We start from the raw sequence: 21,588 nt of genomic DNA, 5'->3' as shown, positions 1-21,588 counted from the left end.
AAGCAGCACACTGGAGACACCTCAAACTCAATTGCAAAGACATGTTGGGGTACAATAAAAGCTGGCAGGAGAAACACGAGGTATTAAAAAGAATAAGTAAGAACATCCAATATGTTTTGAAATTCAGTAACTGCTAAATATATGAGTCTGCAAAAAAACACTGAAGTACGTGGTCTCCCATATGTTTCCAGTGAACAATTAATTAAATATAACCATTGACCATCACCAAATTACATGGAAGAACAACATACTACAGAGCATTAACTCTTTGGCACAGTTCTGCAACACACTACTTCTACAATAGTCCCCCAAAAATATGTTTTAAATGCTTGAGACTTGATACTTTTTTGTTTGCTAAACTTCTGTTGAAAAGGCACCTTATAACTGATACATCAGATGTATTTATTATAAATATTGAATTAAATTAAAAGAAGCAATAGCTTTCAATTTTTATCCCAGATCATGTAATTTGTCAACTTATGTTTGAATCCTTATTCATTTAATCCAAATATTAATTTAAATTTTAATGTCAGAAAGATGAGAAGGTGAATAAATCCAAATAAACCAAGACATCAACATCACTGGGAATTATATTTTATACAGGTATTTATACCATTTAAAGCAATGAAAGTATATGCAAGATGATATAATTCTGACAGACTTTGTGATTTATACAGTACTTGAAATACAGATTTCCACAAAGGTGCTGATCATGCAAATATTTATGTGTAACTATACACATAAAAAGTCTCTCTGATTTCAAAGGGATCACTTGTACATATTTGCAGGGTTGGGGCTTTAGTGTATATCATTGATCTTCCATTCCCACGCAAAAAATATTTGCTACTGACATTTGACCTTGTTATCTATGCGTTAAGAACTCAAATGCAGCAATCAGTATGTTTATACTGACAAGTCATGCTACTCTATGCTCTCTTCCCAGTCTTGGGCTAGAGAAAGAAAATATAAAAAACGTACTGTCTATCTCTATATTTTTATAATATCTTCAATATATTGTAGCTTTTTAAAAATGGGTACACTGTCATTCCTACTATGTATAGATAAAAAAAAAAGCAAAAACAGTACTATGGAATGTTATACAGAGAATTTATGAATGTTTTTAACATCAATTCTGATTTTTGAGCACATGGAATTCTATACTATAAGCTGTCATTTTCCAGTTCTATTAAACTTGTAAACAGAGGTGTAAAAAGGCCTATTTTCAGTATTGGTGGCTTTTCTACTTATAGCAGTGACTTTTTGCTGTTATACTTACCCTTTTAATGGACACACAATATGTTACTCTGTGCCCAAGCTCACCTACTCTTTCTTTTCTCAAAAGACAAGGCACATCTGCCACCTGCTCTAGTCTGTGTCCCAGCAACAACTGTCGAGCAGCAAAAAGATTGATTATCAGTCAAAAACCATTCAACAACACCAGATTTTGGTAGGTTAAGCTTGCTGATCCAGCAAGAGATGGTGTGAAATTTTCAGTAATGTGTGCCAACATTTTGGTGCTAAAAGAACAGCAGTGCATGTCACAATGAAACACAGCCAAAGATATGCAGACAAAGCACAGAAGTTTTTGTTTTGAACTTGGCTTGCAAGAGGAAAATGAGAGAAAGAAAAAAAGACTTGCTTAATGAATTGAAAATCTATCATAACACTCAAGTCATATGCATGGAGAAACTATAATAAGAGTACCAGTGAAGGCTTTGTAACAAATTACAGCAGTACCATATAAAAATACTGCAATAGGATCATGTAAATAATTCATACAGTACAAATAGCAGTTTTATCATACACTTTTGCAAGAATAAATACAAAGATCTGTGCCTTTTACTGAATATATAGGCTATTCATTACAGCCACTCTAGTGACTGGATCACCTGTATCATACTCAGAATAATTTTTATGTTATCAACAACAGCTTATCATATATAAAATAGATTATGTAAGACAGGCTTACTAACATAGGTTTCATTCATGAATACCTCCATGAATATGTAAACAAACCTTTAATTACCTGGACTTATATCATAAAGGCTGTACTAATTAATATTAGATTTTTATGTGTATAGAGAGAGCTATATTGTAGTCATTTTCTTAGGCAAACAGCCAGTAATGAGTACTATATAGATATCTTCTTGAAATGTATTTGTACTAAGTAATATCAATCTGTAAAAGAATTAGCAAAAGATCATTTGAATATTTTGAAATTCAGAATGAACTATTTAACACTGAAGTATGTCTCCTAATACTTCCCAGGATAACAAATACTATTTAAAAGCTACGTAGAAAAATAAAAACAAAGGCTGATTTATAAAGAAAGTACATAAGACAAAAAAACACCCAAAAGTACAAAGAATTATATATGTAAAATATATACAACATTTATATAAAAGCACACTAGTTGAATGATTTGTCTTTTGCTTTTCTTCTTTGCTATCCCTAACTTTTTAAAAATCATATCACACATTTCACTACTACAAGACTATACAAATATGAATATTTCACATAATATTAAACCATTTATATTATTTGCATTTCTCATTGGAACTGCGCACTGGAATTGTAGATTCCTACCTACACATACACTACCCTAATAATTTTGTCCTTTATAATACATTAGCTTATATCAATTAAAAGTTCTTTATCACAAATGCCAGTTGAATTAATAGTTTAATAAAATACCCAGTTGTTATCTTGGATTTGATACTGAACCCTACTTAAGCTAATGTTATAAAATGTTACCACAAATTTGCCGGAGAAATCTCACAAGGTACTTTATGGTGTTAAAATATGCCAGAGAGAAACATTTACATTCACATTTAAACTGTAAAGGATTCAGAAATAGTTTTCTTCCCTTGTAAAAAATAAAACATAATTACCAGTTTGGTAAAGGACTGAGAAGGAAACAAGAAAAAATTTAATAATGGTATTACCAAACAATCTAAAATTAATAAAGCATAGTAAAGTAGATATTCCATATTGCTATATTAAACTTTCAAAAATTGCAAAACAATGACATTAATGAACATAATCTTACATTCTGGATTATTTCTGCTAGTGGAATAAGCCTAATTAATTATGTCTGTTTGATGTCACTGAAACTAAACAGTAAATTCAATAATCTCTTTACATTTTCACCATTTAACCTCCTGCAGGCTCCCTAATGTCTATTCAGATCTATATTAAATTAAGTACCAATGCTAATGAAGGGCAATAAACGTGGCTGTCAGTAGATTTTTCTTTCATTAAGCACATTATCCTCTTACTGAGCTGTAAATGAGTAAACATTAGTTTTGTTAAACCATGCAAAAAGACAGGATGAAAATCATTTTTAATTGCACCCCTTAAGCCATTTGCTGGGGGTTCTCAGTTTTGTTTTTGTTTTTTTTACCTTTTATTTTTTTGAATGGATATAAAAAGGTCTCTCCAGTTGAAATATAAACGTCGGCATCATGGGGTATGTCTTTAGGTTCTAGTGCTTCAGTGCCGTCTGCCAAGAACACTCATTGTGCAGCCATGTTCAGATTGAGCTTTTCAGAGCACTCCTCCAGCAGCTAAATGAATGCAAGAGGTAAGGAATACTGATTACAAACATATTTCTATTATGATCAATATTTAGTCAGAAAAAATAAAATTGGAAATAAAAAACCACTCTCAACTAATTTACCAATCATGGTAACTGCATTACAAGCCATTTAGTATTTTAGTGATTATTACTAGAAATCACAGGATAAGAAAAACACATAACCTTAAAAAGACTGATTTAAAAGTATTGTGCTCTTGCCTTTTAATGTCAAGTAATAACGTACATTATGCTGCAACTTATTTCACTTAACGTTTATAAGAATTTTTAACAAGTCACACATATTAGGAATAGTGTACAAAGGACAAAAAGTTTTACATAAGCTTATTTTAAATGAAAAAAAGGATTTACATTAGGGTTTGAAGCAAAAGCTACAAATAAACTTTATGCATGCAAGAAAAATGCTATCAGAGGTTACTGGCTTAATTAAGGACACAGAAACTTTAGCAAAGATCTTTCTTGTGCCATTTTTGTAAGCTATGAGTTTGATGACATTTGGCTGCTGTTTAATAACTTTGGGTACTTCAAATGCCCTCTGGACATGCCAGAGTTTGGAAACAGAGAGCACAGTTAATTCTGTTGAAAAAAAACCAGTTTAGGATATTAAAGAAGCAATCCAAGATATCTGTCTTTTTTTTTAACCTTTTTTTAGAACTTTTATAATAATTGTGTGGGAAGACAATCTGAACGTATGGTCATTAAAATTCTTCACAGTGTAAGAATTTAGTTTGCAGCACCTAAGTTATAAATATAGAAAATACAGAAAAATTTGACTGTTGTAAGCAAAATAGACTTAATCTATACCAAATTGAGTTTATTCAGAACTTCTAGAATACTTGGAAAGTAATTGCTTAATTCCACTATGAAGTCCTTTTATGAAATATCTTAAGAATTTCACAAGAAAAATCACCTAATTTTAACAGTATTTTTCAAAATCTATCAGCACAAATATAGAAAAAAAATTTGTTGATTCTGAGAAAACTTGTAATTAAAGAGCACTTTCAATGCATAGTATGTAGGTTATTGCTTCTACTTTAAAAAGTAAGAACTGATGACAGTCTTTTCTCAGGCAAAATTTCAATCAAATTGACAGCAATTATGCCTGTACAGTGACTGCAGAGTGGGGCTTATTGTTAATTGTTTCTGTTTCCCAGATAGCAAAATATATTCAATGCAGCTGCCAGAATAAAATTAAATAAACTAATATTCAATTAAAAAAAAATCATAATACTATTTTAAAATGCTCATACCACAAACAACTTCTGAATAATACCCCAGTAAGACTATTTTCAAAAAAAGAAAATAAAAAGGAGGGGAAAGCAGATTTATAACAAAATCTCATACTTCAGCACAAACATTTGTGACATATGGTCTCTGTCCTAGTCTGCAACAAGAGGTTCCCATACAGAACTCAGAACTGGTTTGAGGCCTAAGATTTGAATTTCTCTCCCATGAAAAACCTTGGAAATTTTTCCATTCATTTCAATTAGCACTGAACTGATACGTCACTTAAACCATAATGGCACATAAGTAATCTCACATATTTTACAGTTTCCACATCTCTTGAATGACAAAATGACCACATAAGAATCCTAGCTTTTTTTTGTGTTCTCTTTAGCATTTCTAAAGCAAGTCATGCTATTAAATAAGCATAGCTACTTCGGCGTTGAGTACTAGACCATATAAATAAGAAAGCCAAAATGTGGCCTCCTTAAAAAGTAACTATATATTTTCTTTTTGGTTTTAGAGTTTAAGACTTTCATACACCAGTGGACAAGTATATTAAAAGACATGTCTATCATGTAAAATTAGCAATTACAAATACTTTAATGATTTTGGATAGAGCACTTTCAGAAAACATTTACCAAAAGGAAAAATTCAGAGCCATTTGTATCTTATTTGAGGTCATGTCTGCACACAAATGAGGGGATACCATGATAACTACAATCATCTGGGTTTGTCTCATTTACAACAATTTCCCTACTCAAAATAGAAGACACTAACAACAAAAAGCTTTTGATGAGGAGATCTAAATTAACCACACTAAAATACACTTTTGTTCACCAGGTCTTCACTTTAATCACCTTTATGGTACATTGCAAAATCCAATTGTTCTCTTGGATTTTCCAGACAGACAGAATCAATTTGGTTTAGATTAATTATGGAGAATCACATTCTTCTTTACAGAGGGTCAACCTGATGGATATTACCTATCTATTGTTAAGTCTATTAAAAATTTGTACAGCAAACTGGGATGCCTGGTTTATTGTCATTTTATTTGTCTTTCAGAAAGGTTTGATGAAATCAATACATTTTTAAAAAGGATATACTCTGAGAAATTGTTAGGTCAAGAAATCTTAATAAAAATTAGCAAGGTCTGTTTTAGAATATCTACTGAATCATCATTACAAGGTGACTGAACTGCAGCAGTCATGATTAAAAGCAACAGAGAAGAGCTTTGATTACCTTAGTTGACCTGTGGGAACACTTTCAGCTCTGTTTCTCTTGCATGGTGATATAAGACAGAAATTGTCTGTACTGCTTGATTTGTAGCTGTCTATATGTCTGATACTCCACCACAGCTCTGAACTGATTTTGTTTGATGTGTAGAACAATCTTGAAGTCTTGACCTTCTTGATACCATTGCTGATTGCAAGTGAATGTTAGGACAAATAGAAGTTGTCTAGAGCTTTTCTTCCCTTCAATATTTTTTAACAGCTATTTTTGCATAGGGAAGGAAACATTTCCTGAAAGAGAAATATGATAAATATAGTCAAAATTTTATCTTTTTGCTCTGGTCTTTCCATTACTTTAAATTAGTACTGATTGACCGTACAGAGTTCAGAAAAGCCTACAACTTAATTAACATTGGAAAACACCTTATGAAACTGTATTAAGTTTCATCCTGATTCTTATTTCTGCAAACTATAAAATTATTTCAGAATTCAGCTCAATTAATCTTTGCACAAGCTAGAATCAGAATGGGAATTGTATAAAGTGCTGTAGGACAGGATTATGGTGAAGTACAGTAGGTATTTCAGCTATACTGAACTGCACTAGCACCGAGTCTGTGCTAGCCTTCCTTCGTACAAAATGAACATTAAATTATCTCATAAAGCTAAAAAAAAAGGGCTTATTTGCATAAAAACATTAAAAATAATGAAAGCAAAAGCCTCCAACTTTCAATCTGAGGCTACTATTAATGGCACAAAATTACTTTATACTGTAGGCCAAAAGTCTAGGTGGAATATTCACCCATATGAATATCACACAATCTAAATTTATCTAGTCTTTGGAAGATCCAAATTAGCACTACTGCAACTGTGCCAGTAGTAGTACCAAAGATCAAGAAGAAGCAAGAAAGGCATCGGATGAGATCAAGCCCTCATTCTTCTTTCATATTCAAATAATTCTTAAGCATCAGAATATTTCCATTATAAATTACAAAAATGATGTCACAACAAATGTGAACTTCAAAATTTGTCCACACAGATTGCAATGTGTTTACCTAGGAAATCCTTAAACTAATATACTATCACAGGAATACCAAATAGTGGAGTTCAATCAAAGAAAACTCTTCTTAGTATTACAAGACTGAACACACTATGCTGTGTTTTGAATTCTGACTAGTGACAGCAAGAGGACATTATTTTTTGTAAATACTCTTTTTCTTAAAAGACCATTTTGTTACTCCCTTCAAGAGCAGAAAATAACTACAAAACCAGAAACAAACTTCTTTATACAATAAAAATATATTAATTGTTTATTCTGTAGATAACTTCCTTCTTTACCAGATAACATCCTTACTTGCTACTCATTAACTATTTTGATGGAATATTAACAGTACTGTTAGTATTAACTAGGAAATACCTTGTTTACATGACAAGTAAACCATTATGTAAGTGGTCTGGTGTGGCAAAGGGCTACTACTTTTCAACAATACGTACTACCTACAAAACCTCTTGTCACTAAATTATACTACACAAGGAAAATACCTAAAGGACTAATATTATTATTGTTCCCTAGTCCTTGTCCAGCTTTTTCTTAAAATTTCCCACCATCATGACAACTATTTACATGTACAGTGTATGTCAACCTCAGGGTACTTGTGCATACACTCCAATTCCTTAACTGAGGTGGTTTCAAACAGAAAAAGCAAGCATGCAATTACAAAGAGTAATCTTACTCTTGCACTGCTGAGCTGTTTTATACTTTGAGAAAACTCAGATTTATATGTAACCCTGGTGCTCATCTTTCTGGAGATTAAACGCCGTAAAATGAAAGTCTTAATATGTGGAAACCTCATAAAAAGAGTCAATTTGAAATGGCATTCACTAGTCAGGAAAAACAGTTCAGTACTCCATATTAAAGCAAAATTTCTTCTTAGGCAATGGTACATTTTGCTAGCTGCGAACACCAAGATGCTGTGATCCTATTTTTATGGCACAAGTAAACATGCCCAGATAGAGATACACAGAGAAAAGATTTTGAAACCAGAAATTGAAACGGGAAAAGAAATGAAAAAAACCCCTAAAAACTTAAAGCACTCTTAACAACTTTTTTCCCATTTAAATGCAATTAAACTGCTGTTTATTCATGGCCAAAGCACTGAAGGTTTTTGTAATCATTACAAAAGGAACTTTTACTTTCAGTTAGTTCTATATGCTGAAATTGTTTAGCTACATCAGATCAAAATTTTTATTCTATTGCTCTAGTGCAATTTTCTAATTATTCATTATTGTCTAAAGCACATTTCTCCACATTTCTTCTTTAAATAGAAAACAACAGCATACTAAAGAAAAGTAAATAGTCCGTATGGTTTTCTAAGACATAAATCTGCACATGGTTAATATTTTTTTCCATAAGTGAAAAATATAGTTACTTTAACAGACGTTGGTTCAGTAACAGCTATGCAGGTCAAAGTTATCACACAGTTTTGGATGTGAATTCAACAGCAGGATAATGACAGTTGCCAAGGATTTGTACTTGCTGTCGCTTACTACTAGTGTTGCCTGTCAAATTGTCTCTTTTTCTTATACAGAAGCCATGGAATTTTTTATGGATAGCAGTTACTTACAATATACAATGAAGTACATCAGATGTAACAACCACCCTTTAGCCCTTCATTATTTGGTCGTCTCTTTGTTATATCTAGTCATCCATTTTCACCTAAATTATTTATTTATACTGCATATTTGACAAGCATGTATTCTTTGCTTTATTTTTTCAGTAGTCGTTCAAAAGATATAGTGATTTATTTTAATATTCTCCTATTTAAATTTACATATTTAAATTTACCTAATTTTTATTTTTGTACTTGCACTTTGTGTGGAATTTCTCAAGAAAAGCATTAACTGCACAGCGATGGCATTTTATTTATCTACCAAAGGTATTAAAAATTAAAATCATGGCAATATCAGATCTTAACCATAATGGAGGGGTTAAGCAAATCTTAAATTTATTCACTATTTGTTTGCATTGTTAAAGTATTTTTCCCCAGCCATCATATGCGTTTCATATTTGTTTCCACTTATGTTATTGTTGCACTACATGCATGTATGCTCCAGATAACCATATTAATATATCTTTATATTGATAGATGAGAGGTGATATTATGGTCTGAAACATTTTCTGGTACAGGCCTGCATTCCCATCATCATAAGACTTGTGACAATTCTAAATTTAATTTTATTATACAGGAAAACCACAGTATACATAATTTACATGATAAAAAACAAAGCCTAATGGTTCAGTAAATTTAATATTTTTGGGAAACTGCCTTCATAGTAACAAACACAACAAAGAACAGCTTTACACATATAATCTGTATCACTTTGGGAAGGACCTTCTTCAACAAATAATGCTGCAAACCTCACACCTGCCAAATAAACTAAACTGTTCTCAACTCATACAGCAGTTGGAAACAAAAAGTGATGATTGTTTTCCTTTTATTAGGAAAGCCAAATCTTCTTATTTTCTCTTAACACTCTTTCCAATTACAGGCTATCACAAAACTACAACCCATTCTAAATGAGTACACCCTGAGTAATAACCTAGTAAGTACAGGCTGTGTGTGAAACTCATGTCCCACTAAAATCGTTGGGAATTTTGCCAAAGGCTTGAATGAAAATTTTATCCTGGATCTCTGAGTCAATGAATAGAAAGAAACTGCTTCTCCTTTCTCTGTCACTTCCCCACTGAAATCCTGGCATCCCACAGACCTCTGGCCATGAAAGGTTTTTCTCCAGAAAATTTTTCTCCAGAAAATCCTGGGGTTTCTCCAGGTTTTTCTTCTAAAGAGAAGAAACTATACTGGTCAGTTAGGCAACTGGTGCTTAATGCAGAAGGAAATGTTTAAACAATCCTTTTTGGATACCACAATAATCTGACAACATTTACTCTCTCTTCTTCCTTAGCCAAGAAACTAGACAGCACCCCATACATCTCTTCTGTCTCACCCCGAATGCCAGAGAAATGGATTTTCTTTCGTTGCCTGGAACAGAAAAAACCTATTCAATGCCTGAGGAATGAAGCTGCTACACTACGGAAAAGAAATCAGGGCAAAAAGTGAGAACATAAATTCCCTTGACCAAAATAAACGCTCAAAAAGAAATTGATAATTGAGTCATCATAGCTAGGTAGATTACAAGGTAAATAAAAAGCTGTAAAAGTTTGAAACTTAGGTGTCACTTACACTTGCACAGTTAAAGGGCTACCATCTGCTTCCATGCCGCTCTGCGAAGCAGAGAAAAAAGGGCAGCAGCACCTTGGGATCTTCAATGGCTGCAAGGGCCCTGATCATCGCATCCCCCTCCTGAGGATTTGCCCGCTGGGCTCAGGGCCAGCTTAGAGACAGCGCAGCTGAGGGCTGCCCTCCTTCCCTCTGGTGACCGCGGGGAGCTGCCAGACAGCCCCGCAGGGCGGCCTCAGCCGAGGCTGGTCCCCTTCTGCGGGAGCTGCGTCTAAGCCGAAGCCCCAGCGCTCGGCCTCGCCTGAGGCGCGGCCCCACCCGCGCGGCAGCCATGTCCCCACCCGTGCCCGGCCACGGGCCCCGCTGAGCTGCACCCAGGCCCCGGCCCACTGGCTGACCGACTTCCCGCCTTGGCCTGGCGACCGCTGGCTGCGTCTGACCCCGCCACCAGACCTGGTCCTGACCCCGGCTTCCTGACTCGTGTTCCTGGCTCGCCCTCGGCCCTGCCTCGTCACCCCGGGCCTGCCCCACGACCCGGGCTCCGGCCGTCCCAGCTGCCGCCCCGGCCGGGCCTCGCCTGGCAGAGCCCCTGCCCCAGGGCCCGGCTGGCAGGCCTGGCCCCCAGCTCCCCGACCCGCAGGGAGCAGCCGACCCTTGCTGCGCTCTGGCGAGGGCTTTCAGGACACGACGGGATCTCCTCCCTTCGATAGAGACATGGAGCATCTTGTCATGTCTAATCTTTCGTATACTTCCTTCGCTAAAAAAATATCTTTGACTCTCCTGACTGAAATCAATTCTTAACACCGTGACTCGGCGTTCCAGTTTGCCATCTGACCAAAGAGGAAGGAAGATCTGGTATCTAAAGAGCCCAAGAAACTTGAGAAGACGGAATTATTTTACAGCTTCCATGACCACTAAGTCAGCTGCAGATGGATCCAGAATGAAGGATTCACAAACACTGAAACAACTAAAATTTTAAAGAAAGACAAAAGTTGAAAGTCAACACGTCTGTAGGGTTTTGAGATATTTTTCCCCTTACCTGAGTGAAATTGGAAGTATACTATACAGAGAAAGTATAAAAATATTTTAAATGTTTTACTTCTCTTCATCTCTAGTCTGAGACTGATGCTAACAAAATATTGACTCAATTATATTTTTACAACTTATCACACAGCGGCAAATTAAGCGTCTCTGACAAATGACATGAGTGTAAAGTTGCCATGGCTTTACTCGCACATTTTTTGCTAATGTACGTTGTGCATCCATGTGGCATGAAGACATTTGCAGAGTTTAGAGCTCATCATATTTCTGTGATGATACACATGCCATATGGCATTTTTTCTGAGCACTTATTAGACTTCTGTTGTTCGCCATTTCCTGTTCAGAAGTACAAAAGATTGTAAGTAAAATGAAAGCATAAGCTTTTTGTTAATTGTTAAGACTGATGATTAAATAGCGATTAGGAAATTGAACCAATCTTCTATCATAATTTTTTCTACAGCTTTTGAGAACATGGTAGGGTTCAGACAGTTTCATTTGGATGCATACCTACTTTGCATATTTCTCCTTTCTGGAGTAGCAAGATTTGGAATTGAAAGGGAAATTTGGAGACTATAAATAGAGAGAGAAAAGACATTCTCTGTGTACTTAGATTAATCTGATTATCTGTATAGACAATCAAATCAGAAACACCTGAAATCAAGACATACAGATTTAAAAAAAACCCCACATCTCTTCTCCTTGCTGCCACTTCTCTCCTCTGCCTCTTTCAACATGAACAACTACTGTGTTTCAGAAGTTGCTTCTACAAAGACATCACCAAGAACTCAGGAGCTTTGTAATTATTTTACTCCTTTTAACAGGAAGGGTTCTTTTTTTTTTTTTTATTTGAGCGGAAAACAAATATGTGATAGACCTTCAGATAAAATGGCCTGAAGCCAGGTCAGAATTTACATAAACCTAAAATAGATCACTGGCTTTTGGACATATATACAGTCTAATATTTTACCTATAATTGATTGATACAGACTGGCCAGTTGAGAAACCCTTAAACTACTTTTTTATGCATGAGATCTGCCATCTGATGAGCAAGATACCTGTGAGAAGGAAACTTTCATGGTGTTACTGCAGAAGCTATGCTGACGAAAATCTTACAAAGTAAGCTCTTAAAGTGAGTGTTTGCTTTAATATTGTATGAAGATCAACATTTGAATATGTTTTATTTTAATGAAAAGAAAGAACATACAATTTACACAGCTGTACTATTTTTCAGAGACAAGAGTTTATGGGTTGATACCTGTTAACAACTTAGCAATCACAGTTACCAGCAAAACTAACAGAAGCAGTAGACGCTAAAGCAAATCCGAAGTTGGCCTTTACAGTTTAAGAGCCAATTCCTGCAAATACTTACACAGTTGTTTAACATAAAGCACATCAATGTGTCCATTACTTCAGTGCAAATAGAAGCATATATGCTTCTTTGCAGGACTGAAGCCCTGTTGTGCATTTCTTAAATGAACATTTGCATTTGAAGTATATACTATTATTATTTTCAGTCTACAAAATGCAGACATAGCACCATGTTGTATAAATCACCATGACCAACTTTAAACATTCCATTCATTGAAAACTGCTACAAAACCTTTTAATTGTACAAACTGATCCATTTGACTAGTTATGCAAACTAGGTAGCTGTTTCATTGCCCTCCCAAATTTCTTGAATTACTTTTTCTTCTAGATCTTTTGTTAAATAGATTTACTTATTTTTTTGTTGATAGGATGTTTTTTATAGGTCTATACAGAGTCTAGCACAATGGGCCCTGAACTTGCCTGAAATACCAATGGACAACACCACCCCCCCACCTCCCCACCAAATCAACATTAAGGTAACAAAAAGGTAATAAAGTAGAACCAAGTAATTCTATGAGCCATAAAAGCCAACTATAATGCTGGAATATAATTTTAATGTTAAACTAGATGAATTGCAGTACCAGTTACAAAAATCAGAAAGAAATGCAAATTTTATTGTGACGTTTATTTCCATTTGACTGGATTGATCTTCTGTGACTGAGTACTATTCCTCTTTTATATATCTTAACCTTCAAACATTCATTGGTGATATGCATTATTTCAAAACAGCTTTATTTACCATGTGCTTACTTTTATAAATTTTACTTAGTCTAGCTCGGCATGCAATTTAATGGTAAAGTAATATGATCCAATGGCTAGGTGACATCAAAATGGGCAGACTTGCTCCTCTCTTCCCCTTGTCCTGGACAAGTTCTACAGCCACCTTCCCAGTGCTGGCACTGATGCATGACAAGTCTGTTCAGTGGAGTTAAATCAGCAGAAAAATATAAATTTTTTGGCAGAATTAGATTTTTGCTCATTTATCTCCATGAATTATTTCACTGTGTGGTCACACGAATGGCAGTGCTGATGCAAGGGCAGCAAAAGTACATGACTGAAGCTGGTGAAAAAGGAACAGCAGAAGAATTTTACAACTTCAGTGGCAACCAGTCATTAGGTCAGCATAGCCGTATCTTCATGCTTCACCTTTCAGTTCAAACTGAAGAGACAACAGGAGTTTTGCTTAAGCTAAGACTGAAATATGTATGTAATATAGGAATATATAATGACATGGTATTTGAGGTACAGCAACTATATTCTTTCCTGTAATACTAAAAGGCATTTTACTACTTGTTGCTATACTTGGAAAGTACTGCAGTCATTAAAAGAATCCACATAATGGAAAAGTGTTAATCAAAAGGATGATAAATTATACACTGTATCTCTAAAGAAAATAAGCAAAAAGCCAATTAGCCCAGTACTCCTCTTCAACAAACATGTGGAAACATATCCAATTATGTTGGGAAAAGCTAATTAAAATAAAATGAATAATCTAAATTCCAGAACTAAATATTTCATTTTGTAATTACCTTTCTCAAGAAGCTGGTTTTAACATAAACTGTGAAATACTGTCGATCTGTCAAGTTTGCAAGCTTTATAGACACCACAGTTGTTGCTCCGTTGCTTTTGTGTATACTGCAGTTTGCATTAGCAAGTAACCAATGTGACATTAAACATGCCTCTTTCTGATAAGGGTTTTCAAACATCTGAATATTTGGTTTAAGTATATCAGAATAAAGATCAAGGTATATCAACAACAGGAGTCTCATTCAGTCTTTTCATTACAGGAACTTAAAAAAGAAGAAATATAATACATAGCTTTATACACACGGTTAGCAGCATGTGACTATGCAGAATGTGAACATATGTACAAGAGGGACAGGAAGAAAAGAGGTTCTTTTGTTCGAAAAATCCACTTGCAATCCAGGCATAACTGCAATTTTAATATTGAGAGAGTGGATGGCTATTAAAACTGTTTTGTGTTCTATGATATACATGAAAAAATGAAAGCCATAAAATGGCACTCTTTCCTCTCAGAGTTGCAGAGGGATATTGAGAACAACGTGTATCGCGGAGAAGTATTCCTGTCTTAGAATCTCACAGAGCATGATGCAATTCTTCATTAATTAATTCTATTGAGCCTACATGACAAAACTGAGATTGAAATTACAATATATGAAAACATTTACTACATAAGGTACTGGCATCCAACTGGGAAAAAAACAGAAAAAAACCCCAAAGTTGATTTTTATGTATGTATAGTTTAAACTTGAACAGTTGGCCCTTGACTTCAGACAGCATAAATACAATTCATTAAACTGACCATGAGGCCTCATTAGTAACGACATGGTGGTACTAGCCTAGTCGTGCTACCTTTTTCATTTGCAGGCAATCAGTATGGGAATGAGGCCTTTTATAGCATGACAATATCTCAAAGGAAATCCCATTATGATGAAAATGGGGATTAGAATATACCATACTGACAAAGTGTAAACAATTAATGTTAGTTTATTGATGAATGAGACCCTTAATTTCAAACAATAGTATGCTAGTAACTACATACTGTTGACCCAGGGAATAATTTAATACATGTATGAAAAATTCACATCTCAGAGGACGTAACACCTGAAGGATTTCTCTACACTTGTGCTGTTTCTTGTTACCTTTTCATTCCACCATTGGCCACTATCAGAGATAGAAGGCTAAGTATGTGTTTAACCCTGTTTGGGCTCTTAAGTTTTCATGCTCATAGACGAAACCAAATTAAGCTTGTTGTGAGGTTTGCCACCAAGAGAAAACACTCCACTCCCTATTCTTTCTTACTAACACAGCAATTTTGGATGCTAAAATATCATGTTAATAATGTGATTTTTCAAATGCAGTTTGTTTAAATTATCAAGTTTGCGAAGTCAAGCATTGAAAATCAAGAAAAAATATAAATTTGCACATGCAGTTTTAATTTAAGTACATGGAGACCAATAGACTTAGTGACATAATAATTTGTTTTTAGGATTCCTCCAATTCACTCACTTCACTGAGACAGAAATGTGCAGAGAAATGCAGGAAAAGAGACAATTGTCTCATGGATAAGGTCTGCTGCCCCAGATAAATTAGCTATCATTCTTGTCTTTGTCTTAAAATTCTGAAGTGATATTGAATTAGTCATATCAACCAAAATTTCCCAGGAAAAACACAAACACTAGCCACATTTTCTAGATACTGGATTTGGAGCATCTGTGATCTGTTTTTATAATTTTTCCACTAACTGTAAATGAAATCTGCTTTGAACATAGGAGATGCATTATAAAGATAAGTACTATAAATTATAAGAGTTTCACATTCCAAAACAGAACACCAAAATTGTTACTTTGACACTTCAAACTTTGTGCCTCCTTTCTCCCTGTCTGAAAAGGAACTGATGATATCCTTTGAACTTTCAAGACCAATGATGTAAGAGTGTCATGAAGACTTATTAAGTAAAGCGTGGAACCAAGTAAGATTCTATAACCACTGTTTATTATGGATGTTTATTATTGATGACTGCATCTTCAGAACAAAATTTGAATAAAGGTCCATACTTTAAACAAACAAGTCATATGAACACTCATCATTTTTGGTAGATGCTGAGGTCCCCTGAGAATAGAAGCACAATGCAAATAAGTGACAAGTTACAATGCATATATACCAAGTGGGTGAAAAAAAGATGAGAATAGCTGGTTCTCAGTTCATCGAAGTGCACAGCTTTTAATATTGTTTTAATGCTCAAACGTTAAGTAAAGTTAAGAAAAAAAGTCGGACAGGAATAGATATACCGCCATTGTAAATGTGGCGGGCTACGAAAGAGAGATAAGTAATTTGTCACAGGGCACAAGAGTAAATGCCATGCTGATCGGTGCTAGCAAAGCAAGGAAAGGTATGAATATCTTTGTCTTTCCCTCAGTTAATTATGCCTGGTTTAGACTGATTGACACTGCACTTTAAAGACAAAAACTAAGTCATGAAATCTTTCAAATTATCATATTTGACTGAATTTTCATCCATTGATTTTACTCCACCTGCAGCACACTAGACAAGGTAATAATTTATGATAATTATATGAAAATATACAATTAATATTCATCACCTCTCATTTCTCATCACTTTAGATGATCAGTAATGCAGAGTAAAAATGCTGTCAGATTTCTAATTGCTTTGTAATGGGCCTGAAATAGGGAAATCGTTAAAGACAAACAATCTGTCACTTGTCTGTTACCTTAACTATCTATCACTTAAAAAAACCCTCATTAAATACATTGCTAATGAACGACAAAAGACTGTACTCAGTGTGCCCAGATGTACCTTTTTAAACAATATTGTAAATTGCTTAAATAATTCCCAAGACGTTTTCAATCATTTTTGTGGAAATTTAATGGAAAACATATATTTTCAGTTCATGTTACATCTCATTTGTTCACATCATTATGACATTTAGTCTATCATATCCACATCTCCTGGGAGACAAAACTTTGGTTTTCTTTTTACTGTTGACAAATCTGACCCAATTAAAACAAATTCTGGAAGAACTTAACATTCAGATCTCTGACACCTTTCTCTTAAAAAACTGAAAAAAAATTCCATTAGTCAGTTTTAAATAATCCTATCTCCTCTGAGGATTTTTAATATCTAGATTAAAAAGGAAGTGCAACGTTGTTCAAAGTTGAACAAATTATTTTATCTTTCACAGCCAAAACCATTGTTCCCAAGAGACAGAATGCAGAATTTTCACTTAACACCACTCTCTAGTCAGCTGTCTACGAAAGTTCTGACAGAAAACTTCATCTGAAAAAAATTCTTCTCACTGTACTGACTTAAACAGTCAGAATTAAAACAGTACACCAGAACAAATATCAGTGAGACCCCATAGTGAAATATTGTATTATTAATTGCCACATTAATTAATTGCTCTTATTAATTGTCACATTAAAACATTGGGAAAATTAAGAAAGCACAACCATAAAAATCATTTAAGACAAAATATCTGTGCATGACAAACATGCTCAATCTCTTAAATTTATCAAAACCAAATAAATATTCAGTGCTTGTTTATGTCGGTATATATATTGGATGCTAAAACACTACAGTTCAAGACAAAAGGTGTAAGAAGAATTGATGGCTGGAAATAGAAGCCAGGAAAATTCAAGTTTAGAATTAGGGACAAATTTTAACAGTAGGATGATTAGCTGTTGAAGCAGCCTTCTCACAAGTAAGGAATTTTCCATCTTTTCATACGGACAGTCAGACAGAACATACTGGACTCAGAACAGTCCTGTAATACATAAAAAATTCGGACTAGGTGATCCAGTGCTTTCTTCAGGCTTTATTCCTATGAATCCTATTTCTTGTCAGTTACAAGACAAACAAGAAAGCAGAGAAGACTATGTTTTCAGAAAACCATTAATTAAATAAATAAACAAGCGTGCTAACAGACTAATTCAGGTGCAGTGCTTTGTACCAAGAACAGCACTACAGTATATGCTGAAGTTTAACAAATATAAGTACTGTCCAGCTAGGGGAATATTTGTCCAGATAGGAATTATATAAATAACTTTGCCTTTCCAACTATAAAAAGGCATTTTTTGCAAAAACTGTAATTTCTCAAATATTCTGAATATTCTAGATGCTAAGGAACCTTAGAAAGACTTGCCTTCTGATTTTTAGATAACATGTGCATCGCTCTTTTGTACACATATATAGCAATATAAAACCAATACAAACAAAAAATGCCAAAAAAAACTTTACTACTCTGAGCACCACTTTGAAAAATACCAGTTGTCTTCAGAAGTAAAAAATGTAGTTAAATGTGAAAAAGTCTGCATTCTTAAAAGCCTGCATTCTTAAAAGAATAAAATAACAAGGGGCTGGTCCATAATTTGTACTTGTCTTTTATTGTATTAATATGTGACACAGTAGTCCAGTTAATTCCTTAAATAATTCTTTTCCTATACTTCTATGACAACACAGCACAATACTATGTGACAGTTTTAAATAAAGCATATACTAAGATGTTAAATATTCTCACAAAAAGTCTAAAAAACCCAACCTACATAGAAATTATCTTACATTCAACAAGAGAAAAAAGTTTTTATCATATTTAGGTGTCCAGATCCAGTGAAAGTAATAGCACCTATACATACCTACATAATAACTTGTTTAAGATACTTAAGCAACTAATGAAGCCTGGTTTCTTACAGACATGGGTCCTATACCTCCCATTCTGGGACAACAGTCCCAGGTCTTCTCTATGACTTCATTGTATCCACACACCCTAGACTTTCATGGTAAGTTCCCCACACTTGCCTGTCACTTACCTACTTTTGCTGTCATAAGGGGAAAAAGCAGCAAATCCTATGGCGAGTTTGAACTACATGCTTACTTGCCAGCCAGTAGCTGCCAAAAGCAATAGGTAGCATTTGAGTTCAGGCAGTTTTGCCCTGCTTGCTCTCCCCTACATACCCATTTGATTTTAACAAATCTTGAACTAACTTAATTTTGATACCTCTAGCAATGAAAGATTATCAAATTGGCTTGAGATTGATCAACAGCTTCAAAAGTCATTACAACCAGACAGAGTATGATTAGCTAAGACTAACCCGAACATAACATTGTGACACCTGAAGCTGGATAGATTAAAATTAAAATAGAAACTGAGACAGAAAGATTATAATACCAGAAAAGGCCAGATAATCCTGCAGTGATTTCATTTCACAGTTTATGCATTTTGCAGCCCATGAACACCAAACTGTTATATTAAACAGCCTATTTTCTTTTACTTTGGCAGGACTGCTGAATACGCAGAGAAATGAATGAGCATTTCACCTCCAAAATTGTTCCAATGACTTCAGAGATAATTCCTTAACATTTATAGTTAATTTTATATTGAACAACTAATTACAGATAATTATACTATTGAATACAAATGCTCACAATCTCTCAAATAACTGAGTTTAAACAACGTTATGAGCTGGCTTCAGGCACCAATCCTATAACGAGTTAAAATGGAAAAAAAACTCTACATGCAACATTTAAGAATTTGGGCCATAAAGGATAAAAATGGATATTGTAAATATATCCAGTCTGTAAGAGGATATTAACCATTTGTGGTAAAAGCACAGTTATAGTAACCAATCTCTAAGACATCACTTCATCTTTTACAATTTTCCTTTTAGTTTTCCCCCCTTCACAACAACAGTACTTGTTCTTATATCAGCCCCAATCAATGGCTGAGGAGAATACATTAAGTGCTGTGGGCCATTCCAAGTTATATGTGGGCTGACTACAAGCCAAAATGAAGAAGGTAACTCATATAATCACACTGAAACCTTTGCCTGAGAGGTAAAATCTAATTTCTAAAGGGACTATGTAAATTAGCTCACACTTGATACATCTCATTTATAATTCAATGACTTAAGTGAAATATATAATTAGTCACACTGGTGCTACAGAAGTTGCCACCGCATTGACAGAGGGAGCCAGATTGTTCCAGGGCTCATACATGTACTGCTCAAGTGCAAAGACAAGTCTTTCCCATTTGACAAATATGGACGCTCATGTTACAAATTTGACCTCACTTACAAAAGTGCAGAAAAGGGGAAAATACTAACCTACTGACTGTTTTGTAGAGACATTGATGACCAGGATAGACAAAAATCAGACTGATGCACAGGTCTTGAGCAGTTTTGTACATTCGTTTTTTTCTCACCTACCCAGAAAGTCTCTTGCTTCCCTACCATCCATGCTAAACTTTAAATAAATTCTCCATGTTTATGGTTCAGCCTCGATTGTCCCACACGCTTCCTGCGCTGATGGTTAATGGGAACGGTATGCCAGGAACAACACTCCCAGTTCTTCCCACCAGTGTCTGTACAGCCTGGCTGCTGGTCTACTTAAACAGTTCAGAGGGTATGAAAAATGACAAAAAAGTTGCTTTATTTCTAAGATATTGCATAAAAATATAGTCAAAGGAAGACTGCCACACATTTCGAGGTATAGTGTGAGCTGAGTTTGTCTGGACTAATATTTAGGGATTTTGCTAACTAGGATCGACTGAGATTATAAAAGCTGAAGTGTACAGCACCAACCTAAGCTTTTTTTAATACGAGGAAACGTTTTTTACATCACTACAAGTCTGCTTCCTGAGCTTAATATTTTTCATTAAGAGGATGTTCTTCCTTCCCCTTTGGGACAACCATTTTCTAGAAAGAAACCATCGTCTTACTCCGCCCACAGGGTCGGGGCAACTTGTAAGGGAGACGAGAAAGACGCAGGATGGTCACCGTTACGCCCGCGGTTTTCTCCGCAGACACACGCTGCCCGGAGCAGCCGGGCGGAGGGAACCCGACGGCCTGTGGTCGACCACACGCCGAGCCGATCCCCGGGGTGCCGCCGGGCCCGTCCCCCGCGCCCTCCGTGCTCGCCGGGCCCGCGGTGCCCCGGTGTCGGAGCTAAGCTGCAACGAGGGAAGGCCTGCAACGAAGGTGCGCCCCGGGTCTTCCCGGAGAAACGGGGAAAGGGGGTGTGGGGCGGCCCGGGCTCCCTCCCGCGCAGCGAGCGAGGGAGGTTGAAGTGGACCCCGGTGTCTTCTCGCACCTGGAGGCGGAATCCCTGAGGGGAAAGTGGGGGTGAAAAGGTGTTCCCGCTCGCCCCGGGCCGTGAACGAGCGCTGGAGGGCGGCCGGGGCCGTTACTTACAGAGGCCGGCGGCAGTCCCGCAGCTCCGGAGCGCCGCCGGTCGCCATGGAGACGGCGTCGGGCCTCGGCCACGGCTCCGCTTCCTGCCGGTGCCAGCGCCACTACTGCCCGGGCGGAAGCAGGGAAGGCGGCCCCATAAGCCCCACGCGCGGCTGCCCTCCCCACCA

General features: G+C 35.7%; 1 protein-coding gene and 1 long non-coding RNA gene across 2 annotated transcripts in view; one reads left to right on the top strand and one right to left on the bottom strand.

Moving 5' to 3' along the window:
• LOC138689296 (uncharacterized) overlaps window positions 1–21,510 on the bottom strand; it is a 214,383-nt gene extending 192,873 nt beyond the window's left edge. Inside the window, exons 1-3 of the long non-coding RNA XR_011328179.1 lie at window positions 21,422–21,510; window positions 6,062–6,342; window positions 3,404–3,566 (exon numbers count right to left, since the gene is read on the bottom strand). This is a non-coding gene — a long non-coding RNA (uncharacterized lncRNA). The remainder of the gene's footprint in view (window positions 1–3,403; window positions 3,567–6,061; window positions 6,343–21,421) is intronic.
• The window catches only part of DNAJC24 (DnaJ heat shock protein family (Hsp40) member C24), a 43,885-nt gene continuing 43,309 nt past the window's right edge, over window positions 21,013–21,588 (top strand). The window contains exon 1 of the mRNA XM_069804011.1: window positions 21,013–21,208. The gene's annotated coding sequence lies outside the window, so the exon portion shown is untranslated. The remainder of the gene's footprint in view (window positions 21,209–21,588) is intronic.

This window comes from Haliaeetus albicilla, chromosome 16, assembly GCF_947461875.1.
Source record: "Haliaeetus albicilla chromosome 16, bHalAlb1.1, whole genome shotgun sequence".
Lineage (NCBI taxonomy): Eukaryota > Metazoa > Chordata > Aves > Accipitriformes > Accipitridae > Haliaeetus > Haliaeetus albicilla.
The sequence above is the reverse complement of the archived record's forward strand: the minus strand, read 5'-3'. Positions and strand labels throughout refer to the sequence as shown.